Raw genomic sequence first — 26,672 nt, 5'->3', positions numbered from 1 at the left:
AAAACTACAGGTCCCGCCGTGCAAAGCGACCCCAGCCCTCCTCCGCCTTTAGCACACGCGGAGAGAGACTAGGGTGCGTCCTGCCCACTCTCATTCCTGGAAGGGTGAGTAAGCGGCGGCGGCTGGGGCTACGGGTGTGTGGGATGAGGCGGGAGGTTGTTTGGTTTCTCAGCAGCCAGGGCCAAAATAACACAAGTTGCCACATTGAAATAATCAAACCTATTTCTTGCCGTTTATGCAAATCAGGCTTGGTTTTAAAAAAAGAAAAACAGGAAAAAAAAAACCCTTCTATTCAGGGCCTTGTGCCAGGAAACCGCTGCTGACAGCTTTATGCTGATCTGTACAGTGGTTTCCAAGGACTAGGGTCTCTGTAAGCCCCCTGTGCCCCCCACATCCCGGCTTTTCCAAGATCTGCCTGTATTCCCAGTAGGGTTGTAATGTAGACACTACCGCAACGGAAGGGGTTCTTCTGTTGCGGTAGTAAATCCACATCTCAGAGAGGTGGTGGCTAGGTTGACGCAAGCTTGGGGCTGCTTAAGTGTCACGCACAGTGTGAAATTGTTCACAGCCCTGAGCCGTGCTGTGAGGTCAACCTATTTTTGTAGCGTAGACCAGGCCTTAGGACATATCTACGCTCCAAAGTTAAGCTGACTTAAGTTACCTCAACAATCATAAGTCGCTTTAATTACATGCATTGTGCATGCCCACACAACGTTCCTCGTGGCAGACCGTGTCCTCAGTTGCTCAGGTGCTCTTGCATTGTGGGTACCTATTCCCCTCTGCAACTCACCACCCTCTGCTGCTGGGAGCTCTGAGAACAGATTGCAGGGCATCATGGGGGGGAGGGGTGCTCTCCATCCCAAGATGCAGTTCTTTCCCTCCCATCATTCCATGGGCTTCCGACTTCATTTCACACCATTTTTGAATAGCCCCTGTAAACTGTGCACCCACTGACTCTGCCTGAAAGCATGGATCCTGAACTGCTGACAACAAGCTCCCTAGTTGTTTAATATGTGCACAATTAAAGGGGAGATGAAAATTAAATGGAGGCAATGGCTGGTATAGCTAAGGTCTTAGAGTTTGATCCTGCTCCTGTTGAAGTCAAAACCAGAAGTTCCATTGACTTCAATGGTAACAGAATTAAGCCCTTAGTCTGATAAACTGGCACAGTTGTTTGGAAAGTTTGAGAATAACTGCTTTAATATAGTCATGACAACTGTCTAAATGCCCTACGGTGTTATTCCTTATGTCGTTTTCTGATGACAGCAGTTCTGTTGAAGGAGAAGAGCATAAATTGGTCTCTGTGCAGTACTTAGTACCTCACTCCTCCCCACCCTTGTGCCTAAATAATACCAAAGAGCTACTTAACCAATGGAGAATAGGAACTGTCTTGAATATTTCATTGGCAATGCTCCCCCAAATGTATTTTATTACACTATTTTTGTGAAATGTAGGCTCAAAAGAAATTAATTGCCGTTTGCTATAATATTACCTCTCCTGGAATTCTGCACCACTGCACAATGGAGAATTTGCACAGAATTAATGTTCCCCACAACATTTTATATTTTCATGCAGAATTTGTGACTTCCACCAAAATGTTTTTTTTCTGGTTTTGCATTTCAAATGTATTAGTTACATATACACGTAATGTCTTTGCACACACATGAGCACTACTGCTGTGTGAGCAGCAAGGTTCAAAGTAAAAACCTTATGTATTCCCTGCCAGCCTGAACCCATCCCCCTCCGCTCCGCGTGCATACCACCTCCAGAGATGAATGGGTATTGGCTGGCAAACCACGTACAGGACCCAACACACACACACACACAATTTATCCTCGGTCTCCCTTCCCCATGCTAACCACTGGCTATCCTACAATTAAACTACCACAACTCACCAACCCCCCTCCCGTTACAGTGGCATGACCCAAAAACCTTACAATACACATAGAAGTTTGAACTTGGACAAGACATGACAGACACAAAACAGTCCTTAAGGATGGTAGCCTCCTTTTAGGCCAGGTCGTTACAATACTTTTGTATAACATACTTTTGTATAATGATTTTCTTTACATGAAACATTTAGTTTCACTGAAACAGAAGATCGCTGTCAACAAAGATACATCAAGTTTGGTATTAATATGCTTAATAAGGAATCTATTTGTCAAAAAAACATTTTCTGAATCTTTTTCGTTGTCTGTATTGTTACAAACATACTTGCTGACAGGTATTTTGAAATAAATTACCAAAATAATTGAAACTGGCATGATTATATTGTGCTATTTTGACAAATAAAATATGCAGAATTTTGCAGAATTCTAAAATATCGTGCGCAGAATTTTTAATTTTTTTGTTGCAGAATTTCCCCCGGAGTATAATATAGAAATGTAGAACTAGAAAGGACCTTGGTAGGTCATCTATTCCAGTTCCCTGCATTCTGTACCATCCCTGACACGTGTTTGTCTAACCGGTTCTTAAAAACTGGCAATGATGGAGATTCCAAAACCTCCCTAGGTAATTTGTTCCAGTGCTTAACTATGGATACAGTTAGAAAGTTATTCCTAATGTCTAACCTAAATCTCCCTTGCTGCAGTTTAAGCCCATTACTTCTTTTCCTGTCCTCAGTGGATAAGAAAAACAGTTTATCACCCTCCTCTTTATAACAACCTTTTACATACTTGAATGCTTATGTCCCTCCTCCATCTTCTCCTCTCCAGACTAAACAAACCCAGTTTTTTCAATTTTTCTTCATCGGACATGTTTTCTAGACCTTTAAACATTTTTGTTGCTCTCCTTTGGACTTTCTCCAATTTGTTCACATCTTTCCTGAAGCAAGGTGCCCAGAATTGGCCATCACACAGTGCTCCAGTTGAAGCCTTATCAGTGCTGAATAGAGAGGAAGAATTACTTCTCGTGTCTTGCTTAAAACACTCTTGCTAATGCTGTTCCCTTTTTTTACAACAGTATTACATTATTGACAAATATTTAGTTTGTGATCCACTATACCCCCAGATCCTTTTCCTATGCAGTCATTTCCCATTTTCTATTTGTGTAATTGGTTATTCCTTCTTAAATCTAGTACTTTGCATTTGTCTTTATTGAATTTCATCCTATTTATTTCAGACCATTTCTCCCGTTTTCAAGATCCTTTGATTTCTAATCCCCCTTCCAGCTTGGTATCATCCACAAACTTTATAAGTGTACTCTCTATGCCAGGTTTCAGAGTAGCAGCCGTGTTAGTCTGTATCCACAAAAAGAACAGGAGTACTTGTGGCACCTTAGAGACTAACAAATTTATTAGAGCATAAGCTTTCGTGGACTACAGCCCACTTCTTCGGATGCATAATCTCTCTATGCCATTCTCTCTTGCACTACCCGGTTATTCTTAGTACTTATTTTCTTATTTTGTTGTTGTATAATAAACTATTGTATATTGCACACATGTCCACCAGATCCTCAGCAGATATGATTAAAGTGAATGGAGCATATGCTGATTTATACCTGCTGAGGACCTGATCCATCGTGTTCAATATATGCATTGTTTTCAAGCCTTTAAAGCCAAAATAAATCTTAGAAATATAGGGCTGGAAGAGACCTCAAGAGGTCATCTAGTCCATCCCCCGTGGCTAAGGCAGAATTAATTACACCTACACCCTCCCTGATAGGGGTTTGTCTAACCTATTCTTAAAATCCTGCATTGAGAGGAATTCCACAGTCTCCTTAAATAACTTGTTTCAGTGCTTAACTATCCTTGTAGTTAGACAGTTTTTCCTAATATCTAACCTGAATCTCCTTTTCAGCAAACTAAGCCAATTACTTCTTGTCCTACCCCCGGTGGACACGAAGAACAATTAATTACTGTCCTCTTTATGACAACCTTGTACATAACTGTCTTCAACTATGTCCCTCCTCTGCCTTCTTTTCTCTAAACTAAACAAACCCAGTATTTTCAACCGTTCCTCATAGGTCATGTTTTCTAAACTTCAGATCATTTTTGTTGTTCTCCTCTGGATTCACCAATTTGTACACATCTTTATTAAAGTGTGGCATCCAGAATTGGACACAGTTCTCCCAGAGGCGTTACCAGTGCGGAGTAGAACGGAACAATTATCTCTCACATCTGATATACAACACTCTTGTTAATACATCTCAGAATAACATTGGCCTTTTTTTGCAGCAGCATCATATCGTATTCAATCTGTGATTGACTACAACCTTGACTGTCAAGAGCAATCTATACTGAGGTGATCACATTGAATAAACACACACTCTCGCTAGGTATAATAGCACTTGCTGAGTCTGATAGCTTTCAGCATTCCTGAGAAGTGGCATTATATTAGCATAGCATATAACCACAAAAATCCTATTTTTTTGTATTGCCAGGGAACATGTGAAGCACGTGCACAGTAATAGCCACTTTTTGACATTGCATACAAAAGTTCAGTGATACTAAGTTCCCTGATTGCTGCAACTGTCTTTGAGGCAATTATCTGGGTAAAAATCAGAGCCAAACTGATGGCAAAACTGATCTTTTTTTAAAAAAAATCTAGTCATCTGCTTTAACTGCAGGTTGAGTTTGACACCCTTAAAAGAAAAATAAATAAATAACCCATGCCTGCTGTCTTCTGATCCACAATGTATTGCTGTGCTTACACTCCACAACAGGCAGAAGGCAACCTCATCCTTCCTTTATCTGAAAGAAACTGATTAAGAGTGGCACTGGCTTCCATGAAAGGGATTCATGGCTAATTTTGCAGGGCTGGCAAGGAAGACGATTTAAAAAAAAAAAAAAAAAGCGTTTCCAGTGAAACAGTTTTCCACTGGAAAATGCTGATTCTATGACATCGAAAAGTTTTGCCGGAAATAAATTGAGCTTAAAACCAAATTAATAAACAACAAGGGGTTTGGTAGTGATTGGGTTGGGGGAGTGGTCAGTAAAGGAGAGAGAGCTGGATCCAGGGCATTCCCACCAAATTATGGGATTCCTGCTGGATAGCTGTAATATATATATAGTTACATAAAACTATACTAGCCCATACTATGTTATTAATACACTGCAGAAGACATAGCACTTTGAATATGAGTGGTAAGCATTATTGTTTATTATGATGGTTTCCACTGAGCAGAATTCAGACACAAATTTTGCTCTCATTTATGCTGGCGTAAATCTAGAGCAACTCCACTAAAATCAGCTGAGTTGCTCTTATTCATTCCCCATGTAACTGATGAGAGCAAATTCTGACCTTTAAATTTTATAGCGAACCAGCTTACAGCTGCACCTGCTGGCCAGAATAGCTGGATCACAGTCCTTCTCTAACCCCACCCCTGATCCGCCCCCTCCAATCCTCTCCACCAGTGGGTGGCATGGGGGACATTCCAGGATGTATGGGGTGAATCCACAACTGAGGACATAAGACAGAAATGGCATAAAGGAGGCTTACAAGAGGTCAGTGACCTGGACAAAAAAGTAATGGACAATTCAGACAGGAGGAACAAACCAAGCAGTCTATCAAAATGCTGTCAGAGGAATGTAAATGTAAAAAAAAAAAAAGCTCAGACTTGTAAAGCTTTTTGGAGAAATGTACAAGATAATCTAGATGTAGGTTAGCTGCCATAGCAACCATGGATCAAATAACTGCACTCTCATATCTGTAAAGCTATAATTCAGCAACCTCTGTTTACATGTACCTAAAGCAATTAAAAAATTAATCTATCTGAAAACTCAACAGGAATGGCTGATGGTTTGCAGCTACTTGGTTTACTTGACTGTTGTAAATTACTTGGTTAAAATATGTGGAAAAACAGTACTTAAAAATAAAAGGCCTTAAATATTCTGATTTTACTCCATTTTTGAAATGCCGTTTTTGGCGAGGGAGGAGGCACAAGTGGAGAGAATATGTTAAAAATAGATCATTGCTGTTAGAGCAGTGAACTCTAACCAATGACTTGTACTGCCTTGACTTTACTGTATCCACTTACCCGATCTATCTCATGTTTGCTGCTTATTTAAGAAAATAACTGGTCCTGTCAACAATTCGGTTTATCGTTCATAATTAGATATCAAAGTGTTACAAAAATAGTAACACATTTTCTATCAATTAAGAATCTTCTTCAAATATAATAAAATACTGGATTCTGGAACTCTAGGTTTTGCAAAATATTAAACATTTTCAATGGAGATAAGAACATTAAAAAAGCATATTGAAATGTGTGTATGTGATTAGTTACTATAAATAACCCATTGTTGAGTGGGAGTGAAATGCCAAAATTTACCCCTGCTCATAAGCTAAACATTTATTTGTTTCTGTTGGTGTTCATTCTATACAAGGATTCTAGAGGAAAAATACTGTTATAATAGGCCATTTTCTGCTCTCAGTTTACACCTGTGCAAGAACCTTTTGGAGTGGGCAGAGGTCAATTTCTGAAATTACCATTTAAAAAATTACTTTGAAGCTTGGCAAGTAGCAGACGTCCCATCAGCACAAAACCATCAGGAGCATGATCTGAAGTTCTTTGAATCAGATCTTAAAAGAAGCTGTGACTAGGCCCATAGCACATTGTTTTCACCAGGTAGGCAACATAGATGTTTTTCTTGAAGACACTGCAAACTGCCGGGTGGCAAGACACAGGAGACAGTCTCACCAAACGTTCCTTTCAATTGCTTGGCTTTCTTCACCTCACTGCATAGTAGCATGTGAAAATACTCTGCATGGTGGGCTCTGAAGAGGGGAGAGCTCTAAACAGATCAGATCATTCTGTTTTCATACAGTAAATATATCTGGTTGTCCTTTTCTCTGTCCCTGCTTATTTGTTTAGATTTTAGAAATGCTGATGCAATCTACAAGGTTTGTACAACTAAGGGAAAGTTACAGTCAGTCAGATGTGGTCTACTTCCATTCAGTATAGCCAAATGGTGAACTGGGAAATGGCTAAAATAAGTTAGACCAGCAAGTACAACTTTCCCCCTTCTTGGAAACTTGACTGAAACTAAACTTCTTGGAATGTCTTGACTGAATTTGTGTTTTGATAGTCCAGCTGAGCTGTGTGGTGCACCAGAGAAGACACAGCATAGTATCGCTCTTAAAATGCCCCTAAGCCTTTCCCTGAGACGAAAGTGCAAACTCTTGGGCTAGATTCCCAGCTGGTATGAATCAGTGTAGCTCCACTGAAGTCAACAGAGCTACATGGATTTACACTAGCTGAGGATCTGGCCCTCTTACGTTTAGCAAGTTTTGTTTTGTGTGATTTCAGTAGGAACAGGATGGAGACCAAGAAGAACAATTGTAGCAAAAGAATCACTTGACCTAATCTTTCTGTAAATAAAGAAAGTAGACATGTGAGGAAATTTCACAATATCCTTTTTTCTTATTTATTATTATTTCACCTGCTTTGATGGTTACTTTATTGGTCACTGTCTGGCAGAAAATGAAACTCATCTTATTCTCTTTTAATATCTGAATAGCACCATAATACATATAGATGGATTTATATTTAGGAGTGGTGCCAGCACTGAGTAATTTTACTATTTAATATAGTTGATAATATCTGACCAAATATTCTAGAGTAAGTCACTATAGAAATGAAGGTAGGTTTCCTGTGTGACTTGCAGTATCATGCTAAAACACAAAAGAAACCTGACTTGGTTTCAGTTATGAAATAATAGATACTGAGCCATTTTCAAAAGTTCCTTCATATTTTCTTCATTGTTTAAACAGGTGTGTTTCTCAGACTTTGAAAAACAAAAGCTCAGCTGAAAGCAAGTTGATGTTAGGAAACAAAACCAGAGCTGAGTGATAGTGCTTCAAAACTGAGAGACAAGAGTGGGTTTAAACAAGAACTGAAAAGTTGCATCAGTGCTTTTAAAGTGTCTTATATTTTAAAAAAAATGTACTAAATGTACGACCGTATTCTACAGTTATGTTCCAAAACACTACAGCTTATAGTAGTGTTACTGCAATGTTTTGGATTACAATTGTAGAATATTACAGTCCTTTATTTTTAATACAAGGAATGTTACATTTTCATGCCAGTTCAATGCTCTGTAGATTAGGAGTCAATGTTCAAGGTCATAAATGTTCAAAGCTCTTATTTTTTTAGAACATTCTCTTTGTGTATGCGGAAGACAGGCAACAGTCTTTAAAAAACACGCTTGCCTTCCCATTGCCAGTTTACCAGAAATAGAGAAACCCATATATAGTGAGCCCAATTTCAAGTTATATACAGGGTATTCCACTCCAGTGACAGCTACAAGAGGACAGATTTTCAAAAGAACTCAGCTCCTATTTAGGTACCAAAGTAAGTGTCAAGATTTTAAACAGAGAGCTTTAAAAGTACCAGTTCACAAAACCACTGTCTACTGACCTACTTCAATCTGAGCAATATGACAAGTCATCTCTCTGAAGCAAGATGAGACCTGACAGCAGCACAAATAGCTGTCTCTGAACCAAATTCTGTCTGTAGGTGCATGCACTTTCTTCCAATGAAGTCAAAGTTTGGACTCTGACAGTTTGGGAAATTTTTCTATGTAAAAGTTAGGAATTCTGGTTCATTTTATGAAATTGCTAGATCATGGAATACCTCAGTGTATATTGAATCAGCCATTTGCTAACAGGGACATTGTCTTCAATGTTAAAAAAGTGCATTTTTTTAACTCAGGGTAACTAATATGCATGAGAGAGCCTAAGGTAATAAAGACCAGGTACCACAGTGAGGTAAAGAGCCCTAGACCTTCTCCAGGGGTTAACCTCAGTGTATTTACCTCACGGTAAAACTAATGTGCCTGGTCTTCCTGACAAAAACTGAAATTTTTTCATGAAAACTTTTTTTGTTGTTTTTATCCAAATTTTCCATGGAAGGAGAGGGAGAAACCATTTTCCAACCAACTCTACTCACCAATGCTTTTCTTTCAAACACCATGGTTATATTCAGGGGATTAGGCCTTGAGAATTAATTCCAGGTATATCTCACATGCACCCCCTTGACCCAAAATAAATATCTTTTCATACATTAACACCTACTCCATTGTGCGGTCCCCTAGGGCAGTGTTAGATTTTAGAGATTAGATAAGATTCAGCATTTAAAGTGCAGCTCTATTCTGAAAAATGATTCAGTACCAATGGCAGTGAGATATCATGTTTGCCATCTCGCAGTGGTTTGCATAATAAATGTGTTCAGCTTCCAAATACGATGTTTTTATAACTGCCAGTGATATAAAGTCAGCCAGGGGTTTAAGAGTCAAGATAGAATCTTTCCTTCTCGCACATCCTCATCTGTAATAAAGGGTTTGCAAACCAAATTATGCCCTCTGCTGATGCCTAGCCTTCCCTGGGCACCTTGATGTGGTGTGAAGGCTTGTGTGTTCCAAGGACTCTGAGAGGTATGCCAGCAGGAGCTTTAACTCCAGGTAGGGCCACACAAGCCAGACGGGTCAAAGGGTAGGGTCCAGACAAAAAACAGTCCACTGGGCCTCCAGGTTGAGGGAGGGCAATAGACCAACAAACTATCCTTGTTTAAAAAAAAAAAAAAAAAGAAAGAAATTAAATGCTAGAAACAGATCAAGGTAGCCATTCCAGGAAACAGCATGGTAAACAGGGGTGTTTGTGCCCTAAAGTGATGTCTGACAACACAAGAAGGATTCAGATTCAGTCTGATGCCTATATAGTCTCATTGTCTTCAATGAGTTTGAGCATGTAAAACAGACAGGAATTTAGCCAACAGCTCTGCTTCTGATGCACCAGATGGAATGGAATCCAGTTCATTTTCCCTTTGCTGTATGTGGCTCTGGAGGACTCACAGGAGTAAAAAGCAGGGGAAAAAAAACTTACTTTGGGCACCAAAGTGAGCAGCCAGCTCTACCTGCATGCAGGGACTGCTTCTGTAGAGTAAGAAGGTGCCGTTCTTCCATGGTGGCTTTTTAGAGTAGAGCCACACTTTAACCAGCTTGTGGTTCTACTTAGACATGCATACAACTCTCTTCTCAGGGTGGAGTGAAGCATCAGGTGATGACCTATCATGGCATTAATTTGATGGTTGGGAAGAGAGAAAATTGTTACTTCAAATAAAAACACAAATGGAGACAGACATATGGGTGTCAGCAAAGTCAACAGAATCAGACTTCTGGAAAATAATGGCGAACCTGGAATGTCAGATCTCTCCCTACGTCAAAGTGCTCATATTGTAACCATTATTAGCAGTTTAATGAATATTTCAGGTGTTACTTGGCAATAAACTTGTTACATATGGTTGTTGGTATTCTGAATATTGTTTCAATCATTTGCGGCTTTTCAAAATTTCGTTTAATGATGTGGTGGCTTTTCGGCTGCTAAAGGCTGAGTGCTGCTACCCTGTTGTATAGGAGTCATTGCAAGAGTGATATGCGTGTGAAAAAGTTGAGCTGGTCTGGCCCCTACGCAGAAAACACATTTCTAGACTGTAAAATATAACCCCTAATCTTAGATTATATTAATTTTAGACATTTTTCCATCTCTGCTAATATTCTGAGCAGTGTCATTAATCATCTCTGAGTGGGATTTTCAGAACCACACAGTATTGGCCTAATTCTGCTTGTATTAAAGTCACTTGACATTTTACCATTCAGTAGAAGAAGTTATTGAAGGCCAATGCTGAGCACGTCTGAAAATTCTGCCCTGTGTTTTTTAAACCTGAGACCATCCACAAAACAGAATGTTGAGGAGAACCTCTATCAAAATATACTCAGGGCTAAGTTAGAAACGTCGAAGTTTCAATCTTAAAAACAATCCCCATTTCTAATTGTGGTTCTGAACTTCATCAGCAAGTTTCAGTCATCCTGATGTGGATCTGATCCCAAACATTTCACATGTGCAGAGTCAGGAATCCACGTAAGAGAAAGGGGCAGTTCAGCCATAGGAATGGGTGACATCTATGAGAGAGCCACATTAAACTAGAAGTACCTATTTAAATAAAACCTAAATAGGGCTAATTTGTTTTCCTCATTTCTAGAACACACAAGTACTGCTTTTTCAAAGTCTCAAAATTTTCTATGCCAAATTTCATGGCCTGCACAAACTTCTTCTCTACATGTTGGCTGACTGATACTACTGACTGTATTCTTCTTAAAATCTTGTCCTTCCTCAGCTTTTGACACCCCACTTTCACCTGGTTTTCCTCCTACATCTCTAATCATTCCTTCAGAGATTTTGTTCAAGGAATCATCATGCTTTCTCACATTTGTTGGGGCCCCACCAAGCTTCATTCACTCTTGACCCCTATCTTTTCTCTTCTTATCTATTATCACTAAGGCTAAGATGTAGTCATGGGTATTTTTGGTAAAAGTCATGGACAGGTCACGGGCAATAAACAAAAATTCACGGCTCCTGACCCATCCTTGATTATTACTATAAATACCCATAATGGGACTAAATTTCTGCTCCTAGAACCCACTGCTTTGGGGGCCCCCTTCTCCAGCGGTGGGGGCTGACTGCACCCAGCAGCCGCTGCTCCAAGGCCCCCTGGGACCACTCTCCTGATGGCCTTTGGGGCCACCAATGCTCGGGCGCCCCCCGGGGCCAGCTCCCAGGGCCACCCAAGCAGCAGCCAGTGTGGCTGGCCTCAGGGTCGCTCCAGCAATGGCCAATGCGGCTGGCAGGGCGGCCTTGGGGTCAGCCACTGCAGCTGCGGAAGTCACAGAGGTTGCAGAAAATCAGAGAATCCGTGACCTCCATGACAGAATCGCAACTTTACTTTTAACTGGGTGATCTTGTTTGACAACAGCTTCAGATATCATGTCTACATTGACCACTCACAGAACTGACTCTACTCTGGACCTTTCTCCTTCCATCCAAACTAAAATTGTGGCCGATCTTTCTGATTGTCAAGGAAACGACTTAAGGTCAACACAACTAAAACTAAGCTCTTCATCTTTCCCCCTCCTGTCTTCCCCACTATCTCACGTACCATAGATGTCACCATTATCTTCCACTCAGACTCATAATCTAGGTGTCATCTTTCACTTACTCATCTCTCTAGACTTACATATCCAGGCCATGTCTAATTCTTATACAACATCTCTAAGACCCATCCTTCCTTTCCGCTCAGTCTATAGAGCTAAAACTCTCATCCAAGCTCGAGATCCAGAGATACAAAGTTTTTATTTGGGACCATCTCTGCTACTTATGCATCTTTACTCTCTGTGATCTTTCTGCAGCCCTTGATATTCTATACCAGTGGTTCTCAAAATTTTGTACTTATGACCCCTTTCACATAGAAAGCCTCTGAGTGCGACCCCCTTTATAAATTAAAAACACTTTTTTATATACTTAACACCATTATAAATGCTGGAGACGAAGCAGAGCTCAGGGTGGAGACTGACAGCTCCTGACCCCCTGAGGGGTCCTGACCCCCAGTTTGAGAACTCCTGTTCTATACTATCATTAATTCTCTACTTTCCATTGTAAAAAGGTATAATATCTACTACATATTCTTTTACATCTTGCTAAAACAACTGACACTTCAAGTTAGTTGAAAATATTAAATTTAAAAAATATCTTTAATCTAGGTAGGCTACAAATGAAGATGGCTCCCTCGATGTTAGTACTTTTTCTATCAATCTGTATTTTTGTATATTGCTTTTTTTTTTTTTAAATGAGAGAAGGATGGTCTTGTGGTTAAGCCACTGGATCTGGGATTCAGGAGATCTGGGTTTAATTCACACCTTTGCACAGACTCTGTGACCTGGGGGAAGTCATGTAATGTCTCTGGGCCTCAGTTTCCCATCTATAAAATGGGAATAATACTACTTCATTTCCTCCTCCCTTTGTCTGTCTGTGTAGATTGTAAAATCTTTGGAGCTGGGAGTGGCTTTTAGTGTGTGTTTGTAAAGAACAATGGGGCCTCGCTCTTGGTTGGCACCTCTAGGCATCATCTCTCTCCACGGCACCTCTAGGCATCATTTCTCTCTACACAATTAGGTCAGGCAGCTTACATTGACCTAATTATATCAGTGTCTACACTACAGCCTTCTGGTGCCGATGTAAGTGCCCTACTACACTGACATAACTCCACCTCCACAAGAGGCATAGCGCTTATGTTGAAGTAGTTAGGGCGACAAAGTGTATGTGTAGACACTGCATTACTTACATTTGCTGTTGGCTGTCTTGCCCCTGGCTCCGCACTCCCAGCTGGGCTGCTGCCTGGAGGCTCCCTGCTCAGGGAACTGAGAAGCCCAGGCAGCTGGCCCCTTCCCTCCCCCGCCTCTCCCCCCAGCTGGGAGTGGGGAGCCAAGAGCCCTGGGGGGCAGCTGAGCTCCGGGCAGGGAGCAGCGCAGAGTTGAGAGCCTCTCAGCCCCATAATCTGCTCTCTTTCAGTCGGTGGGAGCCTGCTGAGGATGTGCACCACCAACAGAAGGAGGGTAGTATGGACATCATCCACCGCAGTAATTACAGCAGTGGCTGTAAATTGGCCTAACATAGGGTGACTTAGAGCTGTACTGTAGACATACCCCTCCTCTCACTTTCAATCAGCATAACATGGAGCCCACATGGGGCTTCTTTTCACAACATGGAAAAGAAACTACCCTGTTAAATAAAAAGCACTTCTGCAGACTAACTGGAATGAGAGATCTTCTTGCACAGAAATATTATAAAGGCAATAAGGAAGCTGCTCTTGCTTTGTGTTTAATTCCCTTCAGTCTGGTCTATTTCAACTCTGTTGCTGATTGTAGAAGATTGCATCATTGTAATACAAATAATGTAATAAAATACAAACAAACTAAAACTATAATGCTTTTCTCCCCTGATGCCGCTTGAATATTTTCTCTGGGTATGACAGTTACCATGGAGTAATTGAAAGCAGAATTTTGCACCTCATCCATTTTTTTAAAATAATAACATAAATGAATGCAAGTTGTGTGTGCAATTTAAAAAAATGTACCAACAGTCTTTACTCACTGACCTTTTAAAAAGATACTCAATGTGGTCTTGAGTGATATGCATTTCCTGTTACATTGCAGCCTCCAGATGAGATTCCCAGTTCCTGAGAGACAACTGAGATTAGCTTTTGTGATTCACTTTTGGTCCTGCAAGCAAGGATAAAAAATGTAGCTGAAACTAAAATCTTCCTTATACTTTCTTCTGTGAATACTTTTGAATATCAGGTGTTAAATGAGTGGGTGGGGGAAATTCAAGTTTGGGTTTAACCAAACTTCAGAAAAAATGGTTTTGGTGGAACTTCCCAAACCTTTTCTCACCCTCTGGTCCACTATGAAAGATTTTGCTGATTTTTGTGTGATTTCCATATTCAACTTGAAATATATTGTTTGGGGTCATTTCCACTTGCAACATTTCAAGTGCCTCCAAATTTAGTTTTATAAATCTGATCCCTCTATTTACTTTTCAATCCTAATATTAGTTCTATAGAGTTGGATGATACAGTCCCTATTCAGGCAAAGCTCTCACTGACTTTAATGAGAGCTGTACCTAAAGAGTGTAAGATCAGGACCTCAATTGTCCACTATCAGCAATGGAGTTGAAATTGACCAGACTGAAGGGAATTGCACGCACAGCAAGAGCAACTTCCTGATTTTGTATTAACAAGATAAAATGAAAGATGCCTTTCAATATTTCTGTGTAAGAGGAGTGTTCATTCCAATTAGTCTGCAGAAGTGCTTTTTATGTAACAGGGTAGTTTCTTTTCCATGTTGTGATGTCACTTGGCTCCTTGGTGTGCTGATTGAAAATGAAAGGTGGAGAGAAAGCAAACTACACGACGGACTATTTTAATGATATTTCTTGCGTGAAACCATTAAGCTTTAATCACCAAGACATGACATTATAGAAGTGAAATGAAATTTTAAGCTTTGAAGCTGAAACACAACTCATTCTCACCTGAGGTCAATGATACGTAAAGAAGATAAGATGTTGGGAGGTAGGGTCTGAAATCATTGGGCTTTTGCCTGTGACATCAATGGGAGCAGGTTCAAGTCCATTTTCTATCAAAATATTGTTTGCATTAATTTTGGTGCATTTTGAGGAGCAGTACCTATAGAAAGGAATAATCTGACAGAATGCAAACACATCAAAACATCAAGTGACTGCGCGCACAACTCCAAATACAAAACTAGCTCAACTTTAGGCTGTAAGTTCTTTGGGGGCAGAGATTGTCGTTTACTTTATATTTATACAGTGCCTAGTACAATGGGGCTTCAACCTGTCCAGGTGGTGGCTGACGGTCCAGCTCAATTGTTAGAACTGGACTCAGGGGGCCAGGAAGTGGAGCTGGGAACCAAGGGTCAGAGCTGAAGTTGGAAATCAGAAACCAGAGCCGGGGTCAGGAAGCAGAGCCAAGAGTCAGAGCCAGTGTCAGGAACTGGAACCAGAGGTTTGACCCTGAGCAGGAACCAGAGCTGGAGTCAGGTGCTGGAGCAGGAACCAGGAAGGAACATGGGACTGGAGAAGGACAGGAACAAGACAGGCCAAAGCAGAAATGTTGAGCAGCCGGCAACCAGCTGCTGCTACTGAGCTTAATCAGGTCTCTTTGACTGCCTTCAGCCAATCCTACCACAACCCAGCTAGGGTGACCAGATAGCAAGTGTGAAAAATCAGGACACTTTTTTTTTTTTGGGGGGGGGGGGGGGCGGGCAGAGGGATAGTTGTCTATGTAAGACAAAGCCCCTAATATCGGGACATCTGGTCACCCTAAACCCAGCTGAGCTCATTAATCAGCCTGGAGGCTGGCCTGGTTAGTCCTCAGGCTCATCTGGAAGTGCTCAATCCTGACACAGCCTGGCTGAGGCTTCTAGGCACTGCCTCATAATGAATGATAAATAAGAATAGATCTTGCCAATTTCTCCCAAGATAAAATTGATAAAATACAATGACCTTCCCCTCAGCTTGCCTTCTCTTCCCCTTTCCCCTCCTAGAACTTTCTCCTCGTCCCCTTTCACAGACACAAGAATTTCTCGTCCACTTTCCTCCTCTAACCCATCCACTTGACACAGTTGGCCGTGGTCTTCAAGTGGGAGGAGGGATAGCTCAGTGGTTTGAGCATTGGCCTGCTAAACCCAGGGTTGTGAGCTCAATCCTTGAGGGGGCCACCTAGGGATCTGGGGCAAAATTAGTACTTGGTCCTGCTAGTGAAGACGGGGCTGGACTCAATGACCTTTCAGGGTCCCTTCCAGCTCTATGAGATAGGTATATCTCCATATATTATATTATAAATCTTGCCCTCCCTTGGCTTCTGTAACTCTGTCCTCTCCTCTTAAATTGCTCCTTCAGCATGTCCTTTGAAGGATACTCTTCATTCTTCCTTCAACTTTCTGTGTGGGGGTTCCACAGGGCTCTGGGCTCTGTCCTTTATCCCCTTCCCTTCTCCCTGTATACCTTACTTTTGGGTACTCTCATCCACAAACACAAATTCAGCTACTATCTCCATGCTGATGACTGTCAGATCTATCTGTCTCCTTCTGTCCAAATTACAATTTCACCTGTCTTAAAGCTGGTTGGAAGTTTTTTGGTTGAAACTGGGTTTTTGATGGAAAATGCCAATTTTAAAATCAGAACATTCAGAAAAATGGGTCTCTTTAAATGACATTTCATTTAGAACCCCCCACCCTGAAGTGAAGCATTTTGAAAATGTTAAAATGTCCCCGACAACATTTTCAGAACAAAGCATTTTGATTGTTTATTTTTGAAATGACTATTCAAAACAAAATTAATTGTTTTTATATAAACCACATTGTTAAAGGTTGAAATCAAAATGGAATGCTTCAATTTTATCTAAACAAGATGTTGAAATTGACCCGAAACTAGTATTTTTGTGGAAGTTTGTTTTGTGGGAAATTTTCAGTTTGTTTTTTGGTTTTGTTCCATTTCAGAATGGAAAAAAAATCAATATAATGGATTTTCCCCTGGTTCCTACCCAGTTCTAGCCTGTCCCTCTGGTGTCTCCTTATGGATGTCTAACCATTCAGTTTAAGCTCAACATGGCTAAAACACAGATCTTAATTATTCCCCCCAAACCTTCCCTGCTACCTTCTTTCTCGATCACCGTGGACAACACCCCTATCCTGCCTGTCACTAAGGTCCACAACCATTATCTTTGTCTCAGATTTCTCTCTAGGTCCTCACACCCAAGCTGCATCTAGATCTTGCAGATTCTTTCAGTAGAACATCTCTGGCTTTTCCTATCATCCACACAGCTAAAATGCTCATCCTGGCTCTCTGCATTTCACGGTTCAATTATGGCAACATCCTTATTTCTAGCCTTGACCAATGCAATCTTGCCCTACTCATATCTATTCAGAATGCTGCTGCAAAGATCATTTCCTACCCTGTTGCTTTGCCCAGGTCACCCCTCCTTTGAATCCCTCTGCTGGCTCTCCCTTCTTGGTCACATGAAAAATAAGCCACTTGTCTTCACTGCCTGGCCCCTCTCCCTTCCCCTCCCCCACCTACTTGTAATCTCTCATTCACTGTTGAAATGTCAATCCCCAGTTCTTATCAGTCTGTGACTCCAGCTTCCATCTCCCACTTGTTAAATTTTCAGACAAGCCTCTTTGTTTTCTCCCAGGCTGCCCCTCACACTTGGGAGGAGCCCCTCATAAATATCTGCAAAACTCATGCATGAGCCTCCTTCAGATCCCTCCTTAAAACTCTCCTTTGCCATAATTCCTATAAAAACTTGACAAGGATTAGGTTTCCAGTATGTTGAAATCATGACCTGTCATGCTGACCAATATTGTCTCAATGTTTCCTTGTGCTTCCCCATCTGTCTGTATTCATTTGTTGTCTCTTGCCTTATACTTCCATTGTAAGGTCTGTCAGGCATGAGCTGTCTTTTTGCTATATAGTTGTACAGCACCAAGCACAATGGGGTCCAGGACCCTTGACTGGGGCTCCTAAGTGCTATGTTAATATAAATAATTATTAATAATACTAATAGAATTATATATTGCACAGCTAGCAGTACTAGTAACTTTCTTTGAGATGCTTTGCTAGCTACTTTGCTCAGGGCTGTGAAAAATTTCATGCCCTGAGACCCTAGTGTAGATGTGGCTAAGTCAACAGAAGAATTCTTCTGTCAACCTAGCTACCGCCTCTTGGAGAAGTGGATTAACTACAGTGAGAGAAAAAACGCTTCCATCAATGTAGCTGTAGCACCTGTAGTGTAGACACGGCCTGATACTCAGGAGAATCACACATTGAAATGTTCATGTAGAAGACTAGTAATATTTTGAAAGTTTAAAGGTATCCATATTACTCTTAAGCAACCACAGAACTAACCACTACCACATCATATAGTTTGGGCCTCATTCAAATTCACAGTAATACCCCTTTATACAACTCTGGCAACACGAAGCGTCCAGAACGTGGATACAAATGTAATGTATGTCCATTTCAAGTCTCCTGTACACTGGCAAAGCATTGTAAAAGGCCTCAGCACAAATGAGAGCCAGGGCCATTCTATTTTCCATGCACAAAGAGTAAATCATATCCTTTCAGTCTGGATGACTTATTTTAGACTGAGGAAGCCAGCAGGCAGGCAAAGAGCAAATACAGAATTCCCAGAAGACAGAGCATGCAACTCACTCAGTAAGATCTTCTCCATGCTGAGTGCTCTGACAACTGTGCCCCTTAGCAGACAGAAATGGGAATGCCTTACATTTAAATATGCAGGACACAGAAAAGAGTAAGGGCTACATACATCCCACTGCAATACTGTATTACTTCTAGTTGGGGCAGGTGTGTTGGTGGATGACTGAAGAAATGTTGTGTGGCTATTTTTTTAGCCAGTTAGGATGTGCCAGGATTGAGCACCTTCAGCTGAGCCTGAAAACTAACCAGGCTAGCCTCCAGGCTGATGAATGAGCTCGGCTGAGTTGTGGTTGGAGCCAGCCCACCCGATTGACTGAAGGGCCAGCCAGCCTGCTTTTAAGCTCAGCAGCAGCTCATCATTGGCCACAGTGCTCCACATTTCTGCTTGCAGCTCCAGTCGCTCTTGCCCTGCCGTACTCTTGTCTTGCTCAGGCCCAGCGTTCCCTTCCTGACTCCAGCTCTGGTTTCTGATCTGGCCGTTGGCTCTGGTTGCTGGTGCCCTCAGCCAGGTTCTAACCATTGAGCAGCACTGCCAGCGCCCGCCCTGATGGGATGCTTGAAATGTATTTGTTTACAGTCTAGTCAAAGGAAGCAGCCCTGCGGCCACACATTCTAAGGTTATTAGAAAATGAAAATATTGACCAGCAACTGATTAATATCTTATAAATGTACCTTGTGCCCATTTGTTATACAGAGACATGGATAAAAATCCCCTCCAAAAGATCCTGAGACTGCTTACTCAGGCAAAATTTCCATTGGTTTCCATAAGCCAGATTGTTCTTCCTGTGGAAGGGCCTGAGGGAAAGAAAACTCTGAGTTGTCCCATTGGGGACAGTTTGCCCTGCCACAGAACAGGCAACAGGATCAGCTCCCAAGTCTGCAGATCCCCTGAGATCCAGGCAAATGTAGGGGGATCCACTAGACATCATCTATACAGAGGCCATTGTTCTTCTGTGGCAGCTTCAGGGTCCCCCTATTCCCTCTTTCCCCCCCAGCTCCAAACGCCAGGGACTCCCCCACCTGTGGCTGAACCTGGATTTCCCCCTAGAGGGGGAGTTCCCCATAGCAGAGGGGACTCACAGAGAATAAATGCAGCCTCCGGCTGTTAACCTCTCAGCAGATTCCCCAAGGGGCTGGTGGAGGGACTATAAGTCCCCTCCCCTAATCCACCCCCTCACTGTACCTGGTTCTCACACAGTTCCTGAACCCTTCAAAAACTCTATGGACAGGGGTTATGGTGTCAACTGAAAATGCCAATGAAGAAGTGGGAGGAGAGGGGTAAAAGGGAGGTGACATCCAAGTACTGATCTTGGGGAGATGGTCCAGGTCAATCGTTTTATCTGAGTAAAATCTGAGAACCAAATGCTGCTTCACTAACTGCTGCAAATTCATAGAAACTCCGCTAAAGAAGAATGCGGAGAACAGAAAGTATGCAATTTATGAAGGCAGAACACAGGGGAGATGGCAAGAGAATAGGGGAAGTTTACAACCTTACACCATGGTAGAGTTACCCCCGGATAGCTGTAAGAGCAGAATTCGGTCCTGAGTAAGGACTTCAAAAATTGGCCCATGATATGTTGTGATAAGGTGACTCAGCACTGAAGGGAAGAGCGTGACATTTGAAATGACTATAGAAGTGGGGTTAAACATGCGATATAGATATAGCTTTCTAAAGATGCTCAGAATTTAAGAGGAAAGCACTGATCCTGAACATAAAATACAGATCCGAGCCGATCCGACCCCATGGGAGTCAATGGGAGTTCTGACTGACGTCTAAGAAAACATGAGGATTAGGCCTCACATTGTGCCAGAGGTTTTTAAATCATTTCCCCAACTGTTTTTTTCCCTTCGATGTCTAGCACTGTGTACACTTGTAAACTTCCCCTGTTGTCTTGCCACCTCCCCTGCGTTCTGTCTTCACAATTCACGTACTTTCTATTCTCTGCATTCTTCTTCTTTCATGTCTGTGTAGTGATTCACTCTGCATCTTTTTTAGGGTCAACAGTAGTGGTTTCACATTCCAGACTGAGTATTAAGTGTGGGGGCATTTACAGGAACTTGGAAGCATTACTATAACACTTGAAAGAAACCAAGGAGCTTCACAAGTAAGATTTACGGTTTTTCACACATAAGCATCTTCAGTGATTTCCCATTGTATAAACAAAGAAAGTAAAAATAATTGTTAATGTATCATGATGACATATCAGTGTGAACAGTTTCAGTGTGATGGTTTATTAAATCAATCTGTCTTTTTTTTTCTGTGTCTGACAGTGACATCTTTTGTTTACCCTGAATTAGTGCAATTCATGGTTTTATCTTTGTATTTCTATGATGGGGGAATATTGCAGCTAGAATTTGATGGATGCAGTTTACCATGCCATTAAGCGTGTTCACCTCATTATTCCTGCTGGAACTTTCTTTTGTTCTTTATTAGAGGTGAGCCCAAACCAAAACTTCAGACCTAACCTCAGCACCACCAAACTCTGTAATTCGTATCCAGACCTGTCACTGGATCAGGTTCTGAACTTCGTGGCTTGGAGCCCATCTTTCTGCCTTATCTCTACGCTACATCTTGGGGCAACATTTTTCTCTTAGCTCCACGTGGCCACAAACATTAAGCCAGGCTGATCAAATGTGTGCGCCACCCCACACACATTTAAGGAGGGCAGAGTATGAAACTGCTAAAGAAAAAAATTCGAAGTTAATAGCCTCCTCTTCCCTCAGTATATCTTGTCTTATCTGTGTTGTCTTTTAAGCCTCGGGGCAGCCTTTATTTTCATCTTTTACATCAGCAGTGCTCACCAAATAATAATAATGGCACATCTGAATGCTAATATTCTTTACCCTCACTCAGATCTGGTAACGGGAGTTCCATCAACATAGGGAGAGTGGAGCTCATATCAGCCAAGTAGACTGAAAACAGAACAGGAAAAGAAGTCTTGGCCTTAGATATTGTTCAGGACTAAACTGTTTTATTTCCCACATTGGAAATTGTTTTAGCAGAACAGTAAATATTTCAGCCTGGTGAAGCAAAATTTAGATTCCTTCGCATTCCAAGGGGATGAGCCAAAAAGAAAGCAATAAAATGAGTCTCAATTAGGGCTTGTCTTCACATACAGTGCTGCAGCGCTTTTGTGAAGATGCTACTGTGCTTACTGGAGAGCTGCTCCCATTGGCATACTTAATCCACCTCCCTGAGAGGTGGTAGCTGTGTTGATGGGAGAAGCCCTCCCACTGACAAAACATTGTTTACACAGGGTTAGGTGGGTATAACTATGTTACTCAGGGGTGTGGCTTTTTCACCTGAGAGGAGACGCCATTATACCGATATACGTTTGTAGTGTAGACCTGGCCTTGGAGAGGGACCTAAACCAAACTCCCAGAGCCAAACCAATCTGTAATTTGGGAAAACTGGGATTCAGATCTGAGCTTTTCACCTCGTGGCCATCTCTCCTTGGTTTAATAAAGCCCAGAAGTAAACAGTAAAACAAAATAAGGTATTCAAATTGATGGAGTAAGTGTTCTGTGGTGAAAATGGGAGAGAACTTTATCTTTCATGCTAGACTTGTGCAATATTTGGCAATTTCCATGCACAGGGACTTGTGCCAAACCATTTCAGTTGCCATCTGTTCATTTCCCTTGAGTTTTACTCCACTTCAGATATGAATGAACCCAAAACCTCAACAAAAATTTCTCTGCTGAAACCATCAAGTTCAACCTGACTCTAGGCTGAAACCAAGGGAAATGGCCACGTTGTGTGCAGGTCCCATAACAAAGTATAATCCTGCCCCAGTTCACCAAAAGAATCACAAACAATGAATCTTTTGACAAATCTGGGCCCAGGTTTGTAACTCAAGTTTGGGCACAGCTACAGTCCACTGTCCATTTACCATTGTTTAGTGGATAACATTGCAAAATGCTGGGCAGCATCCCAGTATACGTAACAGTAAATACTGCAGCTAGTTCTCATGGGTAGTTTGTAGGTCAAATGGCTAACCAGGGTCATATCATGACTTCAAATAATTTCTGCCTAAGTGGACAACAGTCACAGGCAATGGCTGTGGGTGAAACACAAGTGAAAGCTGCAGGTGCTGTATGTCTGATACCACTACAGCAAAAAACCCTGACAGTTTTGACTCTTCCCTTCTACCTTTTCGCTGTTCATGCCCGTTCACCTCACACAGCATGTCATTCATCCGTGCTGTAAGGCCACATGCTTAGAGGCCAGAATCCCTTTGGTTTCAGAGAATTTTCATCAGCAGGTATAAGCAAACTGTTAGGCACAATCAAGATTTTCTTCAGCATTAGACAGATGAATCTTCTCTTGACCCACCTCTAGGTTTTAGTCCAGGAAAGAAATGTCGATTGTGGCATTTGTAAGGGGTCACTCAATATTTTTGGCATTTTAACAGGGAGTGCGAAAGTTAGTGATGGACCTGAGCCAAAACCGTACATCCAAGCTCCTCTGAGCGTTTGTGGCTGTGTGATAGGATCTATCAGGCCTACCAGGTGACCAACAGGATAGTCCTCCAGAGGCCTAGAAAGGTCAGGAGGAAATACAGACCAATCAGGAACTAATAGGCCATTTAAGAAGGCTTGCCGCCTTTGCTCGGGGCAGAGCTGGGTGAAACTGGAACAGAGGAGGAGCTCCTCAAGGCTAACCCAGAACCCAGGCCAGTGCCTTGCCCTAAGTGTTGCAATCAAGCACTTGCATTTAGAAGGGCTTTTTCCTCTTTGTTTAAAGGCGCAGACAGCTGAATCCTGAGTTGCTATTTTGTTACTTGATTGTTTGAGACTGGTGCCAAGCTTACAGCACAGAATACCCTGCCCCAAGCAGGTGGCCAAACCTTGCAGACTAAGGCAGGGATCTCCTGCAGTCCCACATATGGCCCTGAAGGGGGCACTGCAGAGCAGCCCACCTCCCACAGGCTGGCCCCCATGAAGGTATGCACTCTTTCCACTCTCCCATGCACCTGCATAGGCATAATCTGTCCCATGAGAGGGACTGCCAAAGCAACAAAACCTAAACCATGGCAAATCTGCTTCATGTTAAGGTTCATTAAGAGAAAGAATCTCTTAGAATAATGTTTTCCACTCTGGTATTCCTGAAAACCCTTCATCAGACAGAGGGGACACAATAGGCTTGCTTGCTGCCTTGGTCCTCAAAAGAGCCAGGTGGGAATCAGAGGAGAGGCTATCGTGGAGACCATGAGCCACAGAAGAAAACTTTCCAAGAAGGGGGAGTCCCATGACCCATTGGTGGGAGGAGAGTCCATGAAGAAGTTGATTTAGACTAGTTTCATTTCATAGTGAAACTGACAAACCTTTCACGCGTTGGCTGGCGATGCTTCAGATTTCACTGAATTGTCATTTGCACATGAACCCAAAACATAAAGTGGAGTATGAGGGTAACAGAGCCATGTGAAGTTAATCCATGGGTTTCATTTTGCCAAAACTGTGTGTTGTATCTTTTGCTCATTACACAACAAATGTAATCAGGAAGAAATACAGCATGCAAGGCTTAGCTGCATACAGACACTGCTGCTCTGGCCTGGTTCTGCTAGCTTCTAAAACAGACAAACCAGTGAAGCCACTAAAGGGTTCAAACTATTTATAGGATTATTATGACCCACTTCTTATGCACTACACTGTACAAACAGGAACAGGCATTTCTCTATCTTGCAGGAGAGCTGTGGAGCTAAATGCATTAAGGATTGTGAGGTGTTAAGACAATGGGGGCCATATAAGCACCATGGATAGAGACAGCACCTTGTTCCAAGCCTATATTTGTTGCTGGGAGAAGTGATTTCCCGTGGTTGGAGATCAACTAATAGCATTCAGTGACCTTTCAATCACTATTTACCTTATCTAGACCTATGAGATCCCCAGAGTGTGCAGGGCCCCTTTTATCATCACCATCACCTCTCACCACTCACTGGCATGCACTGCAAAGGATATGGCTGATGCAAGCTGACAGAAAATGCTTCCTCTTTACTTAAGGAAATGATACAATGTGTTCTACTGACAGTTAAAACTAATTGTTTGCTAAGTGACTTGAGACTCACCAGTATTTGGATAGGAGATCTCCAGGAAAAAAGCCAGGATACTGAAAGGATGGAGCAACGGGGATTGAGTAGGTAGTAGCACTCTTCCCTCTGAGACAGTGCACTGGAAACACTGTGCTTTCTGCATTTGGATAAAGCATATTAAAGGTCCTAGGTATTAAGGATCTCTTGACACTTTTGGGAAGTACAGGTCGTTAACCTCAGTATCCTGGTCAAATTCTAACTTATCACTTATATATCTCCTCTACAGTTTCAGTATTAAAAACAGCAATATTAGCAATCAAGACACTAAGCCTAACCTTCCCTATCTAGATTTTTCAGAAGGATTCTAAACCAGATTCTAATCTCCGTTACAATTGATTTCAATGAAGTTTCTTCAGATTAATACTGGTGTAATTGAGAGCAGAATCTGATTCTGTGGCATTGTCTTTGAAAACTTTGAGCAAACTACTGGCATTTAACAATAACGTTTTTTCTATTGTTTTCTCAGTGGAGGGTAGAGGAGATCTTTATTATAGAATTTGTTAGAGTAAAATATACACCTCACTGCTCTTGTACTAGTTATAATGATTTATGTAAACATTTAGGAACAAATCCTGCAGGATTAAGGCAAAATTTGGAATCTTTGCTTGAGTAAAGGCCTGAGATTTTGGCCCTTAATATTATTCATTCTGTATACATGCTTGTTACACACACTTTTTTTTTATTTGAAATTTAAAACCAAGGCGGATTAATGTCACTGGAAATCTCCAATTTAAATAAAACTCAACCATCTAATGGTTGTGGGTTCGGATTTTAGGGCATTAGATTCTTGGACCTGGTCAAGTTATAAGGATGGTTTTCTGCCATCATTGTTCCCTTAGAGATAAGCAGTCGGTGGCTTGTGGCAGTGTGTAACAATTCTCTAAGGGCCATTATGCCAGAGAGCAGCGAGCTCTGCCCATGCACTCGGCACAGGTGTGGGTTCTTGAAAGGGGTAGCTCAGCCCCAACTGGGGATTCCCCTTTCTGGGGAATTCCCCAGCTGTCCCACTTTACAGCCAACACAGAGAGGGGCTAGAGCAAGGCTGACGGTCTGGCGCTCGCCATTTTGTAGACTGAAAATTTACAATTACATAAAGTGATGTGCATTGAAAAACAATGAAAAGTTCCCGTGCATAACACAATGCATATAACAAAGCTACACGTAAACAACTGGCCATCAGCACATTCACTGCTCAACTTCTCATGTGGTTGTGAAGGCCCAAACTCAATTACTTATGGTGTGGAAAGAAATGTTTGGCAGAAGATTCATTTATCAGCCAGAAATACATTATAATGGGGATCGGCAACCTTTGGCATGTGGCCCGCCAGGGTAAGTGCTGGACTGGTTTGTTTACCTGCCGTGTCCGCAGGTTTGGCCAATTGTGGCTCCCACTGGCCGCGGTTCACCACTCCAGGCCAATGGGGGCTGGAGGAAGCGGCGGCCAGCACATCCCTTGGCCCGCGCCATTTCCCCTGGCAGGCCGTGGGCCAAAGGTTGCCGATCCCTGCATTATAACATTATGTAGAACTCCTTGAGCAGCTCTCACTGGCCTCAGGTAAGCAGTTGTAACCCACAAAGGAAGCACAGAAGTGAAAGGGAAATAAAAAAAAAATCTAAGGACGATGAGAAAAGTAATATAAAGGGTGGGCAGATGCTCAAATGAAACATGGATGAGCTGGTTTCTCACTATGGAATTTTCTAAGTTAATTCAGTGGAATGGGTCAACAAACTCTGGCTCAGTTCACATTATTGCAATTATATATAATAGTTTTATGTTCACCTCATGCATTATTCTCCATAGTTCTAGTGTGACCTCTATAAACTCCCTTAAGGGGCAAACTCCAATGTCTTTTTTTCCTAATCCATCCTCCAGGAATACTAAGACAGAAGCACTGTGCATGGATAGCTCAGTGGTTTGAGCTTTGGCCTGCTAAACCCAGGGTTGTGAGTTCAATCCTTGAGGGGGCCACTTAGGGAACTGGGGTAAAAATCTGGCTGGGGATTGGCCCTGCTTTGA

The 26,672-nt window shown here is 42.0% G+C and overlaps 1 protein-coding gene across 1 annotated transcript in view; it reads left to right on the top strand.

The window, feature by feature from the left end:
• The first annotated feature begins 77 nt into the window (after positions 1 to 77).
• Positions 78 to 26,672, top strand: part of LOC128832020 (uncharacterized) — a 33,290-nt gene continuing 6,695 nt past the window's right edge. Inside the window, exons 1-2 of the mRNA XM_054019026.1 lie at positions 78 to 104; positions 20,563 to 20,671. The gene's annotated coding sequence lies outside the window, so the exon portion shown is untranslated. The remainder of the gene's footprint in view (positions 105 to 20,562; positions 20,672 to 26,672) is intronic.

This window comes from Malaclemys terrapin, chromosome 2 (genome assembly GCF_027887155.1).
Source record: "Malaclemys terrapin pileata isolate rMalTer1 chromosome 2, rMalTer1.hap1, whole genome shotgun sequence".
Lineage (NCBI taxonomy): Eukaryota > Metazoa > Chordata > Testudines > Emydidae > Malaclemys > Malaclemys terrapin.
The sequence above is the reverse complement of the archived record's forward strand: the minus strand, read 5'-3'. Positions and strand labels throughout refer to the sequence as shown.